The following is a 23,827-nucleotide window of genomic DNA, read 5'->3' as shown; positions in this document are numbered from 1 at the left end:
GAATGAATATGTCTCCAAAAATTTCATGTGTTAGAAACTTATAACAAATTTTTTAAAAATATTTATTTATTTATTTGAAAGGCAGAGTTAAAGAGATAAAGAGGTAGAGAGAGAGAGAGAGAGAGAGAGAGAGAGAGAGAAAGATCTTCCATCCATTGGTTCACTCCCCAGGTGGCCACAAGGCTGGAGCCGAGCTGATCTGAAGCCAGGAGCCAGGAGCTTCTTCCAGGTCTCCCACATGGGTGCAGGGTCCCAAGGACTTAGGCCATCTTCCACTGCTTTCCCAGGCCATAGCAGAGAGCTGGATCAGAAGTGGAGCAGCTGGGACTCGAACCGGCGGCCAATTGGGGAGTGAACCAGCAGATGGAAGACCTCTTTCTCTCTCTCTGCCTCTGCCTCTCTGTAACTCTGCCTTTCAAATAAATAAAAATCTTTTTAAAAAATAAAAAAAGAAATATGTGAGCAATAAAATGGCAGGGATTGGTGATTAATTGGTTGCAAAATATGAAGGAGAGGAAGTGAAAGACACTGAATTGCAAACATTATGTTAAAAGACAGGCTGCATTCCTCTGCCAGCCACGAAGGAACAACTTGTACCAGACTTACCTTCCCGAAGTCAGCCACTAGAAACCAGACAAAATACTTGAAGCAACTCCTTCCAGACACTGAATGCCAGCAGCAAGGAGCCGTGAGCTCTGAAAGAGAGCAGACAAAGGCAGAGAAACCTACTGAGTAGAGGAAATTTCCAGCCTGCGGTGGAAGACGGGAAATCCCAAGCAGAGCACAGGAGTCTTGCTGGGTGAGGAGACGGAGACTGGAGTTCAGGAAAGCATAGGTCTCTGGGATTGGAGGGGGAGACTCCCCAGAAAGAATGAGCTATGCAGGGAAAACGCTCCAGAAGTCCACAGGGAGTCCTGTTTGGCTGGCCAGAAAACAGCGCATACCCACAAGACGCACGATTCCACCAGGCTGGGCACAGAAGAACTCCCACAGAAGGAACAAGGACCAGGAAGCTCTTAGCTGCACGGGAGGTGTCTGAGTTAGGAGCACTTACAGTGCAGGAACACTTGAGATTCAGTAGCGCCCAGGAAGTTGAAGCCGTAGTAATAGGTCTAATAGCCCTAGTTGGAAGTCTATTCTAGACCTGCCCTAACGGAGCAGAAACACAAGCTTGGAGAGGCTCAGCCTGAGTTACAGGGAACTTAACTGCCTGTCAAAACAAAAGTCAGCACTCCTTTAAGAAGACAGTAACATTCAGGCCTCAACAACAGAACATAATGTTCCCCATCCAACCCAAATTGCTTAACTTGTTCAGATAGGTAAAAATGTGATGCACACGTGGAGAAAAGAACAGGCACTAGAAACAGACCCAGAGGTGAGAGAGAGGAGCGAATTAGCAGACAAGGACTGCAAATAGCTCTTTACTATTCTGATCACTATTATTATGAGAGAGAGAGAGAGAGAGAGAGAGAGAGAGAGAGAAGCTCTTTATCTGCTGGTCCCAAATGCCCACAATGACTGGGCTGGGCTGGGCCAAAGCCAGGAGCTGAACTCAATCACTGCGGTGCAGTGGGTTAAGCCACCACCTGCAATGCCAGCATCCCATATCAGAGTGCTACTTGAGTCCTGGCTGCTCCACTTTGAATCCAGCTTCCTGCTAATGCCCATGGGAAGGCAGCAGAAAATGACTCAAGTGCTTGGGCCCCTGCCACCCACATGGGACACCCAGATGGAGCTCCAGGTTCTGGCTTTGGTCTGGCCCAGCCCCAGTTATTGCAGCCATTTGGGGAGTAAACCAATGGATAGAAAATCAATCTCTCTCTCTCTCTCTCTCTCTCTCTGTAACTCCCTTTCAAGTCAATAAATAAATAAAGTCTGTGTAGAAGGAGGACCACGTGGTGAGGCAGGAAGTCCTTTTATAACCAGCTGTCTCATGAGAACTACTTTCTGAGGACACGCCCCATGACCATGGGCCTCCCACCGGGCCCACCTCCTCAACGCCAGAATTGGATTAAGCTTCCAAACCTATTTTAATTTTTTCTCTTAATTTTTAATTTTACTTGAAAGTCAGAGAGACAGAGGGGGAGATTCAGAAACAGACCAAGAGCCTCTGGTTCACTCCTCAAATGCTTGCAACAGACAGGGCTGGATCAGGCAGAAACCAGGGACCAGGAACTCCACCTAGGCATCCCATGTGGGTGGTAGGGACTCCCAGGGTGCATTAGCAGGGAGCTGCATAGGAAGGGGAGGAGCCAAGACTTGAAAGCAGGCACTCAAACATAGAAGACGGCCTAACTACTGTACCAGATGCCTGCTCTCCACTCTGTTTAATACCATTGAATTATGTCTTTGGGCACCAAACTTCATCTCCAGGACTTTGGGGGGCATTTGCCATTCAAACTCCTATCCTGACCATAGTAAATGACATCTTTAAAACAGGGAAAAAAAGTCGACCTAGAATTCTGTACGCAAAAGAAAAAAAAATGCAGCTAAAATGTGAAGGTGAAATAAAGTCTTTCCCTCACAAACAGCTGAGAGAATTAGTTGCCAGCAGACATGGAATACAGAAATGTTAAAGGAAATTCTTCATACTAAAGGAAAATAACACCAGATGGGAATTGAAATCAATATAAATGAATAAACAACACAGTCTTGGTAAATATGTGCTAAATGTAAAACACTTTTCCCTCATTGTTTTAATTTACTGAAAAAATATTGACTTTTAAAGCAAAAACAATGAAAGTGTATTGTGAGATGTAAACCTATGTAGAAGTGAAACATAAGCTAACAATAGCACAAAGTACAGAAGAAAGTCAGAGTCTATTTTATGACGCATGAAGTGGCACCCGATCATTTGCAGGTGCACTATGTTCTGTTACAGGAGCCTGTTGTACACCTGTAATAACCACCATAAAAGAGATCTACCTAGGAAGATGATAGTTGGAGATAAAATGGAATGCCAAAAAAATACTCAAAACCAGGCATGACAAGAGGAAGGAAGAAAGAAGAGAAAGATAGGGCTGGTGTGTGAAGCAGCAGGCTGTCATCACTTGCGATGCCAGTGTCCTACATCAGAGTGCTGGGTCCAGTCCTGGCTGCTCCGCTTCCAATCTTTCTTCCTGCTAATGCCGCTGGGAAAGGACACGAGAGAACCTGATGCACTTCCAGGCTCCTGGCTCTCGTCTGGCCCAGCCCCAGCTGCTTTTGCAGGCATTTGGGAGTGAACCAGCATAGGAAGAGCTCTCTCTCTTTCTCTCTCACTTTTGCTCTTTCAAATAAATAAATGAGAAAGAAAAAAAAGGACAACTAGGTGCCAGCGTTGTGGCGTAGTGGGTAAAACCACTGTCTGCAGTGCTGGCATCCCATATGGGCACCGGTTCCTGTCCTGACTGCTCCACTTCTGTTCCAGCTCCTTGCTGGTCCACCTGGGAAAGCAGTAGAAGGTGGTCCAAGTGCTTGGGCCCCTGCACCCGCATGGGAGACCCTGAGGAAGCTCCTGGCTCCTGGCTTTGGTCTGGCCCAGCCCCAGTCATTATGGCCATTTGGTGAGTGAACCAGTGCATGGAAGATCTCTCTCTCCCTCTGTAAATCTGACTTTCAAATAAATACATAAATCTTAAACAAAAAAAAGGACAAGTAGAAGAGAAGTAGCAAGATTGCATATTTAAATTCAACTATACTAATAATTAAGTTTCAATGATCTAAACATACCAACTGAAAGGAAGACATTCTCAGAGTAGATTAAAAGAAAGACCTATTTCTCTCCTAATTTTCAATAATGGCATTTAGTACAAATGCATAAATAAGTTGACAGCAAGAGGATGGAACTATATATAGCTAACATAATCACTAATCTTACAAAAATTGGAGTGGTCATATTATTATTACTATTATTATTATTATTAGAGTTTATCATTTTCCCAAGGATAAAGAAAAATATTTCATAATAGTGAATGGGTCAATTCATCAGGAACAATGATCAGTCATAATACGTATGTACCCAACAGCAGAGCTTTAAAATACACAAAACAAAAACTAACAGAATGAAAAGGAGAAATATACAAACCCATACTTATGGTTTTACATTTTAATATTCTCTCAGTAATTAAGAAAACAAATAGACAAATTCAGTAGGAATGGAGGAGACTCAAACATGGCAAAAACCAAAGTGATGAAATTGACTTTTATAGAAGATTCTGTTCAGGCACAGGAAAACAGTTTTTTCTTATAAACTGAGTGTGTGGCTTCACTAACCTAAAAGGATCAGAATCATGGTAAGAATGTTATATGACTACAGTGGAGTTAAATTTTTATAAGTAATCAAAATATCTGGAAAACATCCAAATACTTGTACATTTACAACATGATAAATCACTGATGAATCAAGAGGACATTAGAAAATATTTTTGATTTAATGAAAATCAAAACAATGTTTCCAATTTTTATAAGAGAAGAAAGGCCCTAAATCAATGATTTAAGAATCTACCTTAAGAAGCAATCAAAAGAAGAGCAAACTAAAAATAATGAAAGAAAGAATATAGAGACTAGAAAATAACAACATGTGACACAAAGATACAGAAAATAAAGTATCAGCATATTTTAAAATAAATTGTCAGTTTGGACAAACCTCTACCTAGATTAAGAAAAAAGAGAGAAGGCAAAAATCTCTTTTTTTTTAAGATTTATTTTATTTATTTGAAGGACAGAGTTACAGAAAGTAGTAGTAGTAGTAGTAGAGAGAGAGAGAGAGAGAGAGAGAGGTCTTCCATTCACTGGTTCACTCCCCAAATGGCTGCAATGGCCAGAACTGGGCCAGGAGCTTCTTCTGGGTCTCTCATGTGGGTGCAGGGGCCCAAGCACTTGGGCCATCCTCTGCTGCTTTCCCAGGCACACTAGCAGGGAGCTGGATCAAAAGTACAGCGGCCGGGACTTGAACCAGCGCTCATATGGGATGCCGGTACTGCAGGCCGGGGCTTTAAACTGCTGTGCCACAGCGCCAGCCTGGTGATAGCCCTTTTAACCTAGGAAGAGGTTAACTTTCTTTTAAATAAATATTTGTTTATTTATTTGAAAAGCAGAGTTACAGGACAGAAGGAGACAGACACCCACACATACACACACACACACACACACACACACACACAGAGTGAGAGAGAGAGACAGAGAGATGCTTCATTCGCTGATTCATTTACCAATGGCTGCAACAGCCAAAAGTCTGGAACGCCATCTGGTCTCCCACATGGATGGCAGGGGACCAAGGACTTGGACCATCTTCCTCTGCCTTCCCAAGTGCATTAGCAGGGAGCTGGATCGGAAGTGGAGCAGCAGGGACTCGAACCGGTGCTTATATGGGATGCTGGCATCTCAGGCATCAGCTTAACCCACTGCACCTCAATGCAGCCTCTAGGCTAACTTTCAAGATGAACTCAACCCTAAAAGCAAGTGAAAGCCAGCAGCAATTTATAGAATCCTTCAAGAGAGACAAACACACCTATACTTATCTGCCACTACCCCATTGGACGATCCCACTTTGCTCTTCGCCAGTGTGTAAGCGAACCAGTTCAAACCTAGCTTCCCGAACACCACTGACCCGTCTCCCCCTACAGCACAGCTAAGCAGAGCTGCCAATACCCAGAAATGCATCCGGGCTGCGGGCAAGCCCAATGCCCTAGATGATGTGGGCAAGGATATCTATGAGCACACCTTTGAAATGTTGAGCACTGTCTTTGGGGACACACGTCAAGGAATTGGCATGTAAGACAGCTTTGCAGGTTCTCACCCAATAGTTTGGCATTGCAATGGAAAGACTTGATGTTACTTACTTTGGTGGGCACGAAGTAGCAGGTTTAGAGCCAGATTTGGAGTACAAACAGATATGGCAGAATCTGGGGCGGGGTGACACCAAAATCTTCCCTGACAACATGAAAGCTAACTCCTGTGAGATGGGTGACATGAGCCCTCGTGTTCCCTACAGCGAGATCTATCAGGACATCTTGTCAACCAGGATGACCCCGAGGTGCTAGGGATCTGGAATCTTGTGTTCATCCACTATAGCGGGGAGAATGTTGGTGTTCTGAAACCCATTCCTAAGAAAAACATGGGCCTAGAGTGACTGGTGTCCGTGCTGCAGAATAAGATGTCCAAGTAGGACATTGACCCTTTTGTCTCTTACTTTGAAGCCACTCAGAAAGGCACAGGTACCCAGTCAGACATTAGGGAAGTTTATGTGGCGATACTGGTGGGATTGGCATGGCCTACCAAGTGCTGGCCGACCAGGCTCAGACCATCACCGAGGCCCCAGCTTACGGTGGTAGGCCCGATGACACAGGGAGGGGGTACGTGTTGAGATGGATTCGCCGTTGGGCTGTTCAATACTCCCATGAGAAACTCAATGCCAGCAGAGGTTACTTCAGTACTTTAGTGACAGTTGTCAGCCAGTGCCTGGGGGAGTCTTTCCCTGAGCTAAAGAAGGACCCAGCCATGGTGAAGGTCATTCATCATTAACGAAGAAGAAGTGCAGTTTCTCAAGTCTCTCAGCAGAGGGCGTCGCATCCTGGATAGGAAAATTTCAAAGCTGGGAGACGCTGTTTGGCTCCTCCATGACACCTGCAGGTTCCTGGTGCATCTCACTGGTCTGACTGCTGAAGAGAAGGCCCTGCAAGTACAAGTGGATGGCTTTGAAGAGGAGAGGAAATTGAAATCCCAGGGCAAGGGAGCTGGTGGGAAGGGCCTCATTATGCTGGACATTTGCACTGCTAAAGAGGACCTGGCAAAGGGCGCAGCAGCCACAGAGGAGTCCCTAGAGTTTAGCTGCCACGCAAACTGCAGCGGTAGCTGTGTGTTTGAGAGGCCCGTGGCTACGGGGCTGGGAGATGTTCCTGGATGAGGTAGCACAGGCCAGGAGTGTGAAGTGGTCCTGGACAAAACCTGTTGCTATGCCAAACAAGGAGGGCAGATCTACAGTGAAGGCCACCTGGTAAAGTCTGGTGACAGCAGCAAGGACAAAGCGGAGTTCACAGTGAAGAAAGCTCAGGTGTGAGGAGGGTTTGTGCTGCACCTAGGAACGAGCCACCGTAGCCTGAGAGTGGGGGCCCAGGGCCTGCTGTCTGTCAGTGAGCCCCAGTGGAGACCCGTCATGAGCAACCACACAGCCAAGGGAGCCACGTCCACCCGCAGATAGCTAAGGCAGGCTGAAAAGATGGCTAATGAGATGATCCTTGCCACTCAGCTGGTCTACAGCCACGACTGCCCTCTGGGTAGCTGCAAAAGCCATCCAGGGCCTGTGGGCTGTGTTGGGTGAGACCTGTGTCTGATCCTTTGTGAGTTGTCTCCACTGGGGTCCCAGGGTCCCAGCTCTTGGAGGACCCTCCTGGGCCTTTTGGCTTCCCTCACTTCTGCCGAGTTCTGTGGAGGGAATGCAGGTCATAAGAGAGCTTTTGTGATCGCCACCCAAGGCGCTATTGCCAAGGGTATCCAGAGGATTTGTGCTGTCACAGGTGCCAGAGTCCTGAAGGCTCTCAAGACAGAGGAGAGCTTGAAGAATTTCCTCTCCATCATGGAGGTCAACATGAAGGTCAAGATGGTGCCAAGCAAGGATGCGGAGAGGGAGATCGCTGACCTTGGTGAAGCTCTGGCCACTGCAATCACCCGGCCGCCCAGGCCACAGGCAAGAACACGGGCTTGCCAGCAGGAGGCGCTGCAGCTGGCTGCTTCTCTTGCCCAGCTCCGCCTGGGAGATGTGAAGAACTGACAGAAGGGGCAGCTTCCTCTGGGAAGCGTCTCCCTCTCACCTGTTGGCATCAGTCCAGCCCGGAGCCTGCCACAAGGACTTCTGACTTTCGGGATCTGGCAGACCACTTGTCCTCCTAACCCAGCGGTAACGGGAGCACACCTGGGAGCTATCCTGTGACACAGATATCTTTTTCATGCTCACATCCATACGGACAGTTCTCAGCCAACCCACAACTTTGGGGTCTGTGCATGGGAATTTTTGCTAGGACCATGTGCAACTAAAAAAGAGAGAGTTCGAGAGTTCACATGAAATGCATATTATGAAAAACCCATGCGTGCATTTCAAAATTCTGTGGCACTAAAATCAATTTCTATTTATTCAATAGAGAGAGAGAGTGCACCCCTATCTGTTCATTCACTCCCTAGGTGCCCACAAGAGCTAGGGCTGGGCCAGGCTGAAGCAGGGCTGCCACATGGGTGACAGGAACCCAGCTACTGGAGGCGTCACTGCTGCCTCCCAGGGTGCACATTAGCAGGAAGCTGGTGTCAGGAGTCAGAGCCAGGACTCGTGCAGACATCTTGGGCCTTGGCGACAGGAAGCAGACTAGCTGGTCTGTAGAAAGAGCTGGAATGAAGGCTTCAAGCAGAGATAGGGAACAGAAAGAAATCCATCTACATTACAGAGAGCTTTCTCTTCCTGGAAGCAGCCCTCCCCAGGACTAAACATGATGAATAAGTTAATTTTCGCATCTGTCACAAAAGTTAAAGAAGAAGTACTATGGAGAAAAGTAAAAGGCCAGCAGAGACAGGGGCACTGGGAGAAGGAGCCACAGAAAGGTCAAGGAAGCCTCATTAACAAGGTGAAAGGAGGCTTAAAGGAGGAGAGACAGAGGTCAGCACGCTACTTGGTCTTTTTCATCAGTTAACCTGCTGAGTCAGCATCCTTTGAGTGGGACTCAAACCACCAGACTGCGTTTGAAGTTTACCCTGCAAGCTCTGGCATGCTCTCCACCGTCAGGCTTTGCACATTTAACGAGCATGACAGATGATTTGGCAGATGGAAGGCTCTGGCCAAGTGAGGTAGCTTCCACCCAGAAATGCCCCTTGGGGTTTGGGACCAGTTACCTCCCTAACATGGCTACTGGAAACAAACTCTTTTGAAACGTAGCTATAAGCTTGCTCTGGGCTCTTGTCAAAACTGAACACCTGACTCATGGCGGCTTTGTGACTCCGCAGCCTGGCACTCCCATTTTGGGGCAGGTCCGTTCAACCTCAGTGACTAATAAGGTGGGATGAACCCATTAAGCTTTCCTTGTCGAAAGGAAATGCACTCAAGAAAGCAGCTCATCTGACCCAAGCAGCATCTTGACTTTTTTCATTTTTTTCAATTTATTTGAAAGGCAGACAGACAGGGAGTGAGGGGGAGAGACAGACAGACAGACAGACACACACACACAGAGATCTTCCATCTGCTGGCTCACTCCCCAAATGGTCACAACAAGCAGGGTTAGGCCAGGCTGAAGCCAGGAGTCTGGAATTCCATCCAGGTCTCCCATGTGGGTGCAGGGGCCTAAGCACTTGAGCCACCTCCCACTGCTTTCCCAGGCGCATTAGCAGGGAACTGAATGAGAAGCGGAGTAGTTGGGACATGAACCAGGCACTCCAGTACTGGATATAGGAGTCCATAGCAGCAGTTTAACCTGCTGTGCCATAACACATGCCCCAGCATCTCGACTTTAGGTGGAAAAGTGACAGCTATCCTTTGGGGAATAATTTTCTCCCACTATATTGCTTGAAGTAAAGCCACAAGTTCAAGGGGAACCTTGAGTCATGGACATGCCTCTAGCACACGTGGGGAACCTTTTTTTCTGCCAGCGGCCTTTTGGATATTTACAACACCATATGCAGGTCATACAAGATTACCACCTTACAAAATCAGCCTGCTGTAGATTTACTGAATTTCCAGTCCCGCCCACCGTTGCTCTGGTAGGGCCAGACCAAATGATTTTGCCAGCTTTATATGGCCCACGGACAGGATGGTCCCCACCCCTGCATGCCTGGGCCTGGTTCACTGATGACTCAACTAAACCAAAATCCAATGGAGTCCACTGAGTTGCTGCAGCTATTGAACCTCACCAACACTAAACATGGCTCTACTTAGTGGGCGGAACTTAAGGCTATTCTCATGGTTTTGATCAACACTTCCTTTGAAGAACCTTGCTGAGTTCTCCCTTTTTGACCATTGCCAATGACCTAGTTGTTTGGTTTGGCACATGGAAAGCTATAGACTGACTGATGAATGACATCTCTCTTTAGGGCCACATACTCCGGAAACACATGGTGGCTTTCGATCTAACCATCTGGGTCACGGAGGCAGATGCCCGTGGAGAGGCCCATTCGCTGCTAATCAAGCTTGCACAGTCCAGATTACCAACATGGCTGCCTGCATCAGACCTGGCAAGGCATTTACCCTCTGAGATTAGGCACGAAATAAAGGACTTTATGTTTTTGATGCAGAGGCCACTGCTGCAACCAGACTTGTGACTTCCTACCAAAAGTTAGCCCAAGGGGAGGGTGGTACAGCAGTTAAAGGTGCCACTTGGGAAGCCCACATGCCATATCGGAGTGCCTGGTTGGGAGTCCCAGCTCCACTTCTGATTCCAGCTTTCTGCTAATATGCACCTTGGGAGGCAGCAGGTGGCGGCTCAAGCGGTTTGGTCCCTGTGCCCAGCATGGGAGCCCCAGCTAGAGCTCCCAGATCCTGGCTTCAGCCTGGCCCAAACCTGGATGTTGTGGCCATTTGGGGAGTAAAGCAAACCAGTGGATGGGAGATCTCTGTCTATGTGTCTCTATCTGTGTGACTGCTTGTTTTTCTGCATTTCATATAAATAAAAAGAAAAAAGACAATAACCAATATATCTTTTTTAAAAAGGTTGACACAAGTGCCACATTGCACGGGGCATTGATTCTATCCACTCCAGGAATACTGAGCACACTGGCCCTATGGCCCCCTTTTGGGCCTATCCGTGGGATCTATTTGCTGTTAACAGTTTTAAAGGTTACTGTGTTACTGCTCCAGTCTGATCAGCTGAGTCCAAACAGATGAGTACTGTGACCCTTGAAGTCAATCCGTATCACGTGATGAGCTCCCCAGACCATTTGCAGGCTGGCTAGAATGCTCCTTCTATTGCAAAACACACACAGTGGGCTGATTGTCAGGGTGTTTGGTGATCTTCCATGCTCCCTACCACCCGCAGGCATCTGGCACTGTGGAGTGCAACCAGCCTGCTTCAAAACCACCTTCAAAGGATTTCTGACTCTACTTCCCTCACCTCCACCTGGTCTACACATCTTACTAGGTGCAGCTGGCCATGTCCCCAGAAAAGGATTATCGCTACTCAGTTAATTCCTGAGTGATGATTAGGATGATTAGGGTCTCTAGGCTTGCTGTTTCTTTCTTTACTTTCATGGCACCTTCAAGCCAGCCTGGCTGGTACATTCTCTGGGTGCCAACTCAGCCCAAAAGCGGCCTAGGGTATTGAAACTCAATTCTGCCTTGGTTACCTGGATTCTAAATGACCAATGTCTAGATCATAAGGACCATGGCGACCTGGCCGAGTACACAGTTCATTGAGTCTGCCTACACTGACCCAAATGGGCCAATGTGGAGAGACATTCTGGGTCTCCATAAGTTTTATAAGAATACCCTCTCCCTTCTTGCATCTGACCCTTGTGGACCAATGTTCGGGGTCTGAGTAATGGCTGACTGGGAAAAGGTGAAGTTATAGCTGCTGGAAATGGGCTGCACCAATTTTGTGGAGGTGGAGGGAGAGCAACAAGGCCAGCACAAACACTCATTGGTCCTTTTAGAACCACCTTTCTCATGAAGGAAAACTGCCCTATGTGGCTCTCCATCATAACTGTTTTGCCTGAGCACTTTCCATTCAACTGACTTCTAGGTCGACTGACTGATCTCTGCCACACGGGTCTGATCACAGTCTGATGGCTGTTGTCATTTATCTTGCTGAGAAACGTATCAGAAGCAGCAGAGGAGGGACCCAGCTAACAAACTTTCACCCCAAACACCTGTCGGCACCAACCCCGTTTCCATGGCCATCACTCAGTCATTCTATGAACTGGATACATGTCACCCAAGCTGGTGGTGCGCACAAGTAGAACAGGCTGGGCTGACCCCTCCCAGACAAGCTCTCCAAACTCCTCCTCCTCCTCCTCCTCCTCCTCCTCCTCCTCCAACAGCCATACAGAAGTGAGAATCCTATGGTACACCAGTGTTACTCCACCTAAAATACCGGAGAGGAGCTTCTTTGGGAAAGAAAACGTTTGTCAGAGGTTACGGTTGGAGGTTGCAGGATTGGGTGGCCCCATAGTCTGGCAATTGATAGAGGCTGGCCCTGGCAGAGTGGGTGCAGAGGAACCATCACACGGTGAGCCAAGAAGCAAAGACAGAGAACCTAGGCTGACCTTGAGCTGAAATAATCAAACCTCTCAGGAGAGCCACCCTCCGAGGGCACTCCACTCGTGAATCAAAGCCCTCGCACCAGCCCACCTCTCAGACGCCATCATTAGATGGAGTCTGTACCCACAATCAGTCATTGAGACATCAGGGTTTAAACATCTGCTTGGGTGTGGGGGTTTTGGGTTTTGGGGAGACAAGTCCTACTCAACCCCCAGCTTCCCAGAAGGCCACACTGGAGACACTTTTAGTCTGTTCCCCAACTCATGTAGGTCCTACTGGGAGCTGGGCCACGGGAAGCAACAAATGTCAAGCCTGGATTGACAAGCACCCTCGTCAAGTGGCATTGCTGGTAGATAGAATGACAGGTCATCCTTTCACGGAGGGACCCTTGATCTCTCACCTCTGCCATGTTTCTTGTTTGCTTTTACTCCACCGAAGCCAACACATGAGTGCGAGATTACCACTTGGGGGCCTGCGATGTGGTGCAGCGGGTAAAGCTGCCACCTGTGATGCCGGCATCCCATATGGGCACGGGTTCATGTCCAGGTTGCTCCACTCCCGATCCAGCTCCCTGCTAATGTGCCTGGGAAAGCAGCAGAAGAAAACAGACCAAGTCCTTGGGCCCCCGCACTTGCATGGGAGACCCGGAAGAAGCTCCAGCCATTGCAGCCATCTGGGGAGTGAATCAGCAGATGGAAGACCTCTCTCTCTCTGTGCCTCTGCCTCTCTCTGTAACTCTGCCTTTCAAATAAATAAATCTTTAAAAGAGGGATATCTGTCGTATTTTGTCCAGAATTCCCATGTATTTTAGTTGAAGGTTTTTAAAGATAACTGGCATGAAACAGAAATGCCCTCTGTGATACCCGTTTCCTCTTTTCTGCATAGCTCTTCTCTCACTCTCAACTTCTGCCAGTTCACAGTTTCTGCTCTGTTATGATCTGAGTTTGTTCTGACCTTTAGAGGTCCCCAAAATAATTCATGGTTTCTCTCTCTAGACATATGCTCACCTTCAACTTCCTTTGCTATCTGTTTCATATTTTGCAGTTCAGCTACCCAAGAGAGGTAATATGGTAAAACCAGTTTGGTAGTTCTCTCTCTTTCTTAGAGATTTATCTATCTATTTATTTATTTATTTATTTAAAAAGCAGAGTAAGAGAGAGAGAGAGAGAGACAGAGAGAGAGAGAGACAGAAAGAGAGAAAACTTCCATCCATTGCTTCACCCCCCAAATGGCCACAACAGCCAAAGGTGGGCCAGGCTGAAGCCAAGATTCGGGAATTCCATTCGATTCTCCCACCAGGTAGCACTTAGGCCATCTTTCACTGCTTTCCTAAGCCATCAGCAGGGAGCTAGGTTGGGAGCAGAGCTGCCAGGGCATGAACTGGCACTCTGATATGGGATGCTGGTGTTGCAAGTGGTGGCTTATGCTACTGACCCACAACACCGGCCCCAGGCAGTTTTCTTAACAATAGCTGAAGGTAGAGTAGGGCCCCTTAGAAGGAACTGTCAGTAGACACTGGATATATTTAGAGGTCGCTGTGGGTAGAGCAAATAATTGATGTATCAACCAACTTCTTTGGAACCTGCATCCTCTCTTTCTGGAGGGGTGGGAGCAAGAAAAAAATAGGTTGCTAATGGAAGGTAAAGAAAGAGAGAATATTGAGTACAAACTATTCCAGGGATATAATGTTTTTGCTTGTGACTCCCTTAAAAGTAAATTTAAAAAAAACTATTAATCTTTTCACACATTTGGAAGTTATCTAATTTTTTTTACTAGAAATTTAACCAATTACAAATTATGTGTATTGGTCATGGTGAAAGGTTTTGTTCTACAAAAAAAAAAAAAAAAAAAAAAAAAAGATTTCAAACACTGAAGAGCTTAAAGAATAAGGAAGCTTATTTTTTTTTTTTTTTCATATAATGGTTTCACGTTTCATCTCCAACATGTGGCTTTAAGATCATGCTACTAGTCACTATTCCGGCTAGCAGGGAGAAAGCACAGAATCCCAGGGCCAGGGATTCCAGAGCACGGTTTGTCTGGGGCTGTGAAACTCCAGCTCAGCTCGAGATGTCAGTCCCTGACTCACGCCTGTGGGTGGGGCGTCAGGAAGCTTGCAGACCGTAGTTGATTGCGTCCAACGCCAGCTCAACCCCCAACTTCCCCTTAAGCAAGGGAAGCTGAAGCTCACACGCCATTGAAGAAATCTGTGTCACATGACCATGGCTTTGCCGCACGGGAGTCTAGGAAATGTAGTTCCACGCTGAGCAGCCACGTCCTAGTTACGACTGGATCGTTATGGAGGAAGGAAAAATGGATTTTAGTAAGTGTGACTCCCCAAGGTCTGTAGATCTATAGACTAGAAGACAAGTTGTCTGCCTCTGTCTACCCAGCAGCCAATAGTGATGTGGGAATAGGATAACCATAATGAAAGTCCTTTTTGGAAAAAGGAAAATTTTGAAATGAATAGTCATTGATCCAGAAAGATTGTTAAGCCCATATTGCATGTAATGCAAAGACTCCCAGCTCTGGCTGTAGATTAAGTCACATGTCCAGAATATCTGAATGTCCCTGGTTCTGCGGATGGAGAGAATTCTCTTGTTCATTGTCTTTCTGAGGTCTTGGCTTTGCTCTCTGGATTTTCTTCCTTGTCCATAGTCTCCATGAACACATATGAAGAACAAGTTTGGGAAAAAACCATTTGGGGAGACGGGTGATGTTCACAACCTGGTTCTTGCTGTTGTTATCATCCTCTGTGCCATCTAGAGGGTTGGTAAAGCCGCATTAGTAAGGCTCCGCTATTGCCTCTGCGATTCCCCATGGTCCTGATGCTGACAGTGTCTCGATTCCTCCAGAAAAATGTGAACCCTCACTAATATAAAAGCTACGCCTTACTGCTCTGTACTTTTTTTTTTTTTCAAATACAGTATGTTTTTGCAAACATATGCCTAAGGAAGGTGTAATATTTTTAAAGGCATTTTCAGTAGGTGAGTGGTCTGCCTTCCAAGTTACTAGAGGTCACAACTCTACCGCTTTTCTCAGAATTCCCAGCCCTTCGGGCTCACTATTTCTTCACCACTTGCTGCCTGCCCATTAAGCAAATGCTGCAAAGTGTAGGTTTTTGTTCTAGCAGTGCCTCCCTTTCATGGTACCAATTCCTGTATTAATTAAGGAGGGTCTTGCTGGTTTCACAAAGAAGCCCTTTAAATTATAGAGACTTAAAAAACAAAGACATCTATTTCTGTCATATCACATGCTTTTTAAGAGAACATTTTTTTAAAGATTTATTTATCTGTTTGAAAGACAGAGTGACACACAGAGAGGAGAGAGAGAGAAAGAGATTTTCCAGACTCTGGTTCACTCCTCAAATGGCCACAACAGTCTGGTCTGCCAGGAGCTTGGAACTCCATCTAGGTCTTTGAGATGAGGTGGCAGGGCCCCAGGACTTGGGCCATCATCAGCTGCCTTCCTAGGTACATTAGCAGCATTGGAAGTGGAGTGACTGGGACTTGAACCGGTGCTCTGATATGGGGGACCACAGTTGCAAGCCATGGCTTAACCCGCTGAGCCACAACATAGGCCCCTGTGTTTTAGGTCTCTACCCAGTCAGAAAGGAATCAGGTTACGACAGATCTGCTGCCTTTAACGTGAGATTTCATTTCCACGCTAGCCAGTGGCAGAGGAGAAGGAAGGATCACCCAGGGTCAGAAATGGTCTCTTAAACAATAGACTTGTACTCGTTACTTGTGCTCAAATTCCGCTGATGAGCAATCATGCCTATGGTCACTTCTAGTTTCAAGAGAGACCAAGAAATTTAGCCAAATCTCAGTTACAATGATGGAGAGAATGGATTTTGGTGGGCAGCCAGCAATTTCCAACACAGGAACTAATTTCTTTTTCTTAAAAAGATTTATTTATTTGAAAGACAGAGTTACAGAGACACAGAGACAGAGAGAGAGAGAGAGAGAGAGAGAGAGGTCTTCCATCGGCTGGTTCACTTTCCAGATGGCTGCAATGGCCGGAGCTGCACTGATCCAAAGCCAGGAGCCAAGAGCTTCTTCCGGGTCTCCCACGTGGGTGCAGGGGCCCAAGGACTTGGGCCATCTTCTACTGCTTTCCCAGGCCATAGCAGAGAGCTGGATCGGAAGTGGAGCAGCCAGGACTCGAACCAGTGCCCTTATGTATGCCGGCACTGCAGACGGCGGCTTTACCTGCTATGCCACAGCGCCAGCCCCAGGAACTAATTTCTAACATGTTACTAAAATCAACATTTTAAAGTAAAATGTACACGATTTTATCAAGTGTATCCAATGGATACTAAGTTCAGTAGTAATTTAAAATCCACAATTGTCCATTTTTAAAGAATTTGAACAAGCCCTTCTTTTAACAGCTGGATATATCACATTATTCGTTTCTCTCCTAGAAGTGATAATTCCATTTCTCCTCCCCTCTGAATACTATGCTAATATAATATATTTAATGTTTTTAGGCTGGAAAATCTTATTAATCATCCTATCATATTTCTTTGGAACAAATATATATGTGTACATATATGTATATATATGCATGTTTAAAATTAAAATAAATGTCTAATTTTCTGAGACCAAAAGGCTGTACATGTTAAATAGTTATTCTTATAGATTAAATTATAATTATGATGATTAGAACTGTTCAATTGATCAAAACAACACAAATGTTATATGAATTTAAAAAATTAATTATTAAAACTTTATGTAAAACACATAACTTAATAAATTAAATGGACTTTTAAAAATAGTCCATGTATCCAAAAGTGACTAAAATGAGATATACTTAATATCAATTAGTTCTTATTTTTCATTTTTATAGAGGGAAGCATTGAAAAAATATTCATATCCATAAGTAAATAGCAATGCAAGGAGTACTGATATAGTAAAATTACTTAATTCTTTAAACTCCTTGTCTCAAGGAATGCAAGAGACAGACAACTTTGCTCAAGGTGTCGTCAAGTAGAAGGTGTAACATGAGACACTTTCTACGATGCTAGCACACTACAGGTGGTACTATCATGCTGTCCAACGTATTAGTCAGTTTCCCATTGTTAAAAGGGCTGGGTAACTTTAAGAAAAGAGGTTTTGAAGGCTCAAAGCCCAAACCGCATGGTGCCAGCTCTGGCAGAGACCTCATGGAGAATGGCATCATGGGAGGAACATGTAGAGGATGAAGAGATCACACGGTGATACAGGCGGCCCCACAGTGAGGAGAGAACAACATTGCTCTCCTAGAAAACAACTCACTCTTAGAGGACTACACGGGGGTCCCATGAGAACGACTTAGTCCTGAACCAGGGGGATACCCCTAGTGACCCAATCACCTCCCAGTGGACTCCACCTCTTAATAGCACCACGCTGGGGACCAAGATTCCAGTACATGAACCTCTGGGGGACAAACCACATAAACATCGTAGCAGTCAACCATAGGCGGCACCTTCATTCACACTGTCGTTTATAACACAATCACTGAAATTGTGAATGCTGCCTTGTGGAGTGAAACAGCACGACATCCCACTCAGAGAAGTTATTCCTGGAATGTGCATCGGGGCAGTGGTTAAGATGCCACTTGGGACACCCACATCCCATAGCCAAGTGCCTGGTTCCAATTCCAGCTACTCCACTTGTGACCTAAACCCCTGCTAATATGCACCCTGGGAGGCAGCAGGTGATGGCTCAAGAACTTGATTCCCTGCCATCCTCATGGGAGACCAGACCAAGTTCTGGCCTCCTGGCTTTGGACTGGCCCTGACCCAGCTGTTACAGGCATTTGGGGAGTGAACCAGTGGGTGGAAGATATTTCTCTCTCTCTACCATTCAAATAAAATGAAAGGAAATTTAAAAAAAATTAGAATTCTATTTTAAAAAGTATTCCCTTAATATAAAGGTGAAAAAGAAGTATACTTCAAGTTCAGGAAACATTTAAAAAATAGAATGTTTTCATTTTCTATGGAAAAGTTATAAAAGTTTATTAGGAGATTTTAAAGATCTAACTGAATTGAGGAAATATTACGCTCATGGATTAGAAGAATAATATTGTAAAGATGCCATTTCTGGTCGCTAGGGCAGTAGCCAGAGAAAGTCAGAGGTGCCAGGCTCACGGACTGCCAACATGCTCTTGGCTAGAGATTTACTCCATCCCTCCTTGCAGGAGGAAAAAAAGAAACATTAAAAAAAAAAAAAAAAAGGCTAGTTCAAAGTCCGAATTCTTATTTTATGGATGTAAAATGCTTGGGTTGCTACAAGATCACCATGGTTTTCAGCCATGCTCGGACACTGAGTTTTTGTGTAGGTGGTTCTACAGTTTTGTGCCAGCCTACAGTAGGAAAGGCCCGACTCACAGAAAGCTGTTCCTTTAGAAGCAAACAACACTAGTGCCCCACACAACTTCCTGGATTTGTGTTTTCTCACCGAAAGCCTTATCGTTAAGTTCAGTGATTAGAGTGAATCTACTAAGAGAATGTAATCTCATTTGATTTTATAAGGTATACAAGTTATCTCCTATTTCGATGTCAGTTTTTCAATAAAGTTTTGATTATGGGCAAAAATAAAATGTCATTTCTCCCCCAAGATGATCGAAAGATTTAATGCAAACACAATGAAAACCCCAAGAGACATTTTTGTGAAACTCGAAAAGCTGATTTTACAATTCATACGGGGCTGCAAATGGACAAGAATATTCAAGTTACTCCTGAAGACAAAAAGAAAACTCCAGAACTGCCCTAGCAGATAAGAAGCCAGTGTAACGGTACAGTGATTAATGCAGTATGGCAGTGGACTGGCAACGAAGCGGCCAGGGAACAGAATAGAAAGTCTAGAAGCAGGCTTGCACAACCACGGACATGATCTACAGCAGAGGCGGTGTTCCCGATCAGTGGAAACAGATGCATTTTTCAATAAATTGTCTGAGACAAGCAGATATCTCTGTGTAAAAGGAAAAAATATAACTTGGACTCCTATCTCATGGTACACACAAAAATCAATTCCAGGTAGACAAAAGACACTGCCAAACAAATGCATGCCTTTTTTATTTTTCTCTCTCTCAGGACAAACCAGGGTGGGAAATTTTTGGTTGGACAAGGCATTCAGATCTCTTCCCTTTCATTTATTTCAAAGATCGTGTATGCCAAAGACAGAGAGGGTTGCCTTGGTCACACACTGCTCCAGTCTCTGCATGATCTCGTTGGGTTCTGTGGCCTGTGGTTGAGGCTGGGGCAGCAGCCAGCAGAGAGGGAAAATGACCTCTGCTCTCAATGCCAGAGCAACCACACCTCCTTCTGTTTTCCCTATCCCAGCGTTAGTGAAACCACTGGTTCCACAAAGGCATGTCCAAGATGAGCAGTGTCAGAGAAAGCACTATCTATTATCTGATGAGCAAAACTATGTGGAGATAAGCAGACTGGGTAATTGGTTAACAAATTGCTTGGGATCAGGGCTGGCTTTCTCCACAGCCCGGATTCATTCCATAAATTCCAGCTTTCTCAAGCTCAGACACAGTGAAGGGGGCGGGTAAAGAATACATTCTTGTGGTCTAAATTCCTACACGGTTTGAACCTATGCTCTCAGTAGGTTGGGGTTGTGGTGCTGTATTCCTATTTGTCACTTTTCTCCCCACCTTTTATTTTTTAAAAAATTATTTGTTGGGGCTGGTGCCGTGGCTCACTTGGTTAATCCTCCGCCTGCGGCACCGGCATCCCATATGGGTGCCGGTTCTAGTCCCAGCAGCTCCTCTTCCAGTCCAGCTCTCTGCTGTGGCCCGGGAGGGCAGTGGAGGATGGCCCAAGTGCTTGGGCCCCTGTACCCGCATGGGAGACCAGGAGGAAGCACCTGGCTCCTGGCTTCGGATCGGCGCAGCGCGCCAGCCATAGTAGCCATTTAGGGGGTGAACCTCTGTCTCTCTCTCTCACTGTCTGTAACTCTCAAATAAATTTAAAAATTTTTTAAATTATTTATTTAGTTGAAGGCAGAGAGAAGGAGCAACAAAGAGAGATCTTCCATTCCGCTGGATCGCTTCCCAAATGGCTAGGAGCCAGGAGCTTCATCAGGGTCTCCCATGTGGGTGCAGGGGTCCAAGTATTTGGGCCATCTCTACTGCTTTCCCAGGGACGTCAGCAGGGAGCTGGATCATAAGTGGAGCAGCTGGGACTCGAACCAACCGGCGCTCCGATATGCAATGCCAGCGTCGCAAGCAGTGTCTGCATTTGCTGCACAACACCGGCCTGTCTACCTCTGAGTTGAAATGATGAACCTGTGAGGAAAGAGATGACCACTCCCCTGGACAGTCCCAGGTTCACAAGTGAGGGAGGCTTCACTGAGGACGGATCAGATTACAGCACACTTCCTCTACCTGTTTCTGCTCTTCCGAGGGGGTCGGAACCGACAGCAGCTACACAGTTCCTTCCTCAGACCCTTAGGTGGGACGGCTGCAAAGCTCTGGAATGGAGATTAGCTCCTCCCTGCAGCCCTCTTCCACTGCCTGGGTCAGTGGCCCAATCGTGCACCCCACAGGTGATGGTAGCAATTCCCTTGTGCCTGACTCACACTTGCCCCTTTTACTCCTTTAACCCTCCCAACACCTTTGTAACCAGTTGTCTGGATTAAAATCCCCTCTGCTTGAGATCTCTACTATAGCCCACATGCTTTTTTTTTTTTTTTTTTTTTTTTTTTTAAGATTTACATCAAAGACAGAGAGAAAGGGACAGACCCAGAGAGATCTTCCAAATGGATGCAAGAGTCAGGTTGGGGCCAGGCCGCAGCCAGGAGCCCAGAATGGTTGCATCCAGGTCTCCCATGTGGGTGGCAAAGGCCCAAGTACTTGGGCCATCTTCTGCGGCCTTCCCAGGCCATTAGCAGGGAGCTGGACTGGAAGCGGTGCAGATTCGCACTCTGATATGGGGAACTGGCACTGCAAGTGGTGGTTTAACCTGCTGTGCCACAACGCTGGCCCTTATTTTTAATATTTTCAATGAACGAGTCACGCTTTATAGTGCTTGACAATAACATCCATCACTAGCTTCCTTCTCCTTCCTGTTTCGCTTCTCCCTTCCCCCTACTGGTGTTTCCCAGGATCCTCTCCTAAGTAGACTACTGGCATCTAAAGTCTGGACTCGGGGTCTTCTTGGGTGCTGCACAGATGTTTGTTCACAGTTTCCCACCCCAGCGTCGGCCTGGAAGAGATCGATGCAAGTTTCCACTCGATTAGGTGCGTGGGGTGTGGAGTAGGGGGGCAGGGAAAGTTTGAGGATTTTAACGAAGCGTTGGCAAGGGAAGCTGTGCCCTGCGTAAACCCACCGCTGCCTCCTTCACCTCCTCACCTCCTTTGGATGCCCATTCTCTTCCTTTTCCATTCATTTAATTCCCAAATTGCACATTCATTTAATGACTCTGAAATGGTTTAGACCCCATGGAGAATGGAGTGCAATGATGGATGCAGGATGTGGTACATTATTCTGAACAATGAATTATAGTAATAAACAGTCATCAAATACTGAATAGGGAACACACAAAAATATTTAATTTTAAAAAGCAATCTGGTAATAAGTGCAAATAAAAAAAAGGCAGGGTCAAATTAAAATGCAAAGTAGCAGCTAGGCAAAAACTATGGGGCATGGAGAAGCCAGTAGGGGCCTTAAAGATAGATAGCATGGAATTCGATTCCAAATGCTTTTCTCTCATATGCATAATAATACATGCTATTCATATTCAAGAATTCTGCAAATGGTATATGAGGAGAACATATCAAATTTTAAATAATGATGGTTTCAAAAGTCAGTTGGACTTTTTTAAAAACACAAATTAAAGTGAACCACTGTTTTAGCATGACCTTTTAAATTTTAAAGATCTTTCTCCTCTTACTTGGAAACTCTGCTTTAAAATAAAAGAATAAGATTTACTAATTTATTTATTTGAAAGGCAAAGTATCAGACAAAGAAGGAGAGACAGAGAGAGCTTCCATCCACTGGTTCACTTCCCAAATGGCCTCAACAGCCAGGGTTGGGCCAGGCTGAAGCCAGGAGCCAGGAACTCCATCCTGGTCTCCCACATGGGTGGCAGGGGCCCAGGGACTTGGGCCATCCTCTGCTGCCTGCCCACAGATATTAGCAGGAAGCCAGATCACAAGCAGGGCAGCCAGCATTCAAACCTGCGCTCGGATAACCCACTGCACCACAATACCGGGCCTAGAAACTGCTTCTTCCCTCCTCAACTTCCCAACCCTCTCTGAATTCAAGCCCTACAGCTTTCAAAGGGCTGGCTCAAGTGCCCTCTTCTGCCAGAGATTCTTCACAGCATTTATTATTTCTTTTACTTGTTTTGGTACTGGTGATATCTACCATTTAATGAGCATTTATTATATGCTAAGTCCTGAATGAAAGCTTCCAGGAAAATTGTCTCACAAGAATCCTTAAAGTAGCTACTATCATCATCCCCTTTTACATAAAAGGAAAGGGAGGCTCTGAGAGACCGAGAAATTTGTCCAAGATCCTAGTAGCAGAGTTAGGACTCAAACCCAGATCTTTCTCAATCAGGGACCCATAATACTATAGTGTTCCTGCTCTACATCAAAGAACATTTTCAATTATGCTGTAACTGTGACATGTGGCACCCATCCACTGGGATCGTAAATTTCTTGTGATACAAATTCTTTTTTTAAAAAAAAGATTTGTTTTTATTTGTTTGAAAGGCAGAGTTACAGAGAGAGAGAGAGAGAGAGAGAGAATCTTCTAGCCATTTTTTCACTCCACAAATGGCTGCAATGGCCAGGCCTGAGCCAACTCAAAGCCAGGAGCCAGGAGTTTTTTCCTGGTCTCCCACATGGGTGCAGAGGCCCAGGCACTTGGACCATCTTATGCTGTTTTCCCAGGCACATTAGCAGGGAGCTGGATGGGAAGTAGACTAGCCAGGACTGGAACCAGTGCCCATATGGGATGCTGGCATTGCAGGCCGAGGCTCAACCTGGTGTGCCACAATGCCAACCCATGATAAAAATTCTGAAATACTCCTGCTGGGGATGGCATTATGATTATGTGCCACATTCCACATTGACAGATATTTTAAAGATAAACAATGAGACTCATTTTTTTCCATTTATGAATTTAGGAGTTGACAGTTATGTGAAAAACAATCCATAAGATAGGACTTGAAGGATATTTCCTTAATAAGATTACCCCAAAGTACAACATCTCATGTAATAGGGAGATAATGGAAGCTTTCATTCTAACGTCAGGACCAAGAAAAGGAGGCCCATTGTTTCCACTACTTTCAAACATTATGTGGGAGGTCATGGCCAATGCAATTAGACAAGAAAACTCAGATAGAGACATAACAATGGGAAAGGAAGCTGTAAATCTTATCTCTTTCACAGTTGATATTATTATGTCAGAAAATCCAAAAGATCATGTGGAAAAAGAACCACAAGCAATAAGAAAATTCATTTTAATGTAGAATATCAACCAGCATGCAGAAATCAAAAGCCTTTATATAAAATCCATGGTTAACATCATACTCATTGGTGAAAAGTGGAAAGCCTTTCCCCTAAGACAGGAAGAAGACGAGGATGCCCATACTCACCACTTCTATTCAAAATGGGAATGGA

General features: G+C 45.6%; 1 long non-coding RNA gene and 2 pseudogenes across 2 annotated transcripts in view; 2 read left to right on the top strand and 1 right to left on the bottom strand.

The window, feature by feature from the left end:
• LOC108178726 (uncharacterized) overlaps positions 1 to 23,827 on the bottom strand; it is a 104,541-nt gene that overhangs the window by 20,508 nt on the left and 60,206 nt on the right. For both annotated transcript variants that reach the window (XR_011385703.1, XR_011385704.1), the window contains exon 4: positions 607 to 695. This is a non-coding gene — a long non-coding RNA (uncharacterized lncRNA). The remainder of the gene's footprint in view (positions 1 to 606; positions 696 to 23,827) is intronic.
• On the top strand, positions 5,421 to 7,750 carry LOC100342833 (alanine--tRNA ligase, cytoplasmic pseudogene; annotated as a pseudogene).
• LOC108178725 (small ribosomal subunit protein eS27-like pseudogene) lies at positions 18,347 to 18,724 on the top strand (annotated as a pseudogene).

The sequence above is a fragment of the Oryctolagus cuniculus genome, chromosome X (assembly GCF_964237555.1).
Source record: "Oryctolagus cuniculus chromosome X, mOryCun1.1, whole genome shotgun sequence".
NCBI classification, from domain to species: Eukaryota; Metazoa; Chordata; class Mammalia; order Lagomorpha; family Leporidae; genus Oryctolagus; species Oryctolagus cuniculus.
The sequence above is the reverse complement of the archived record's forward strand: the minus strand, read 5'-3'. Positions and strand labels throughout refer to the sequence as shown.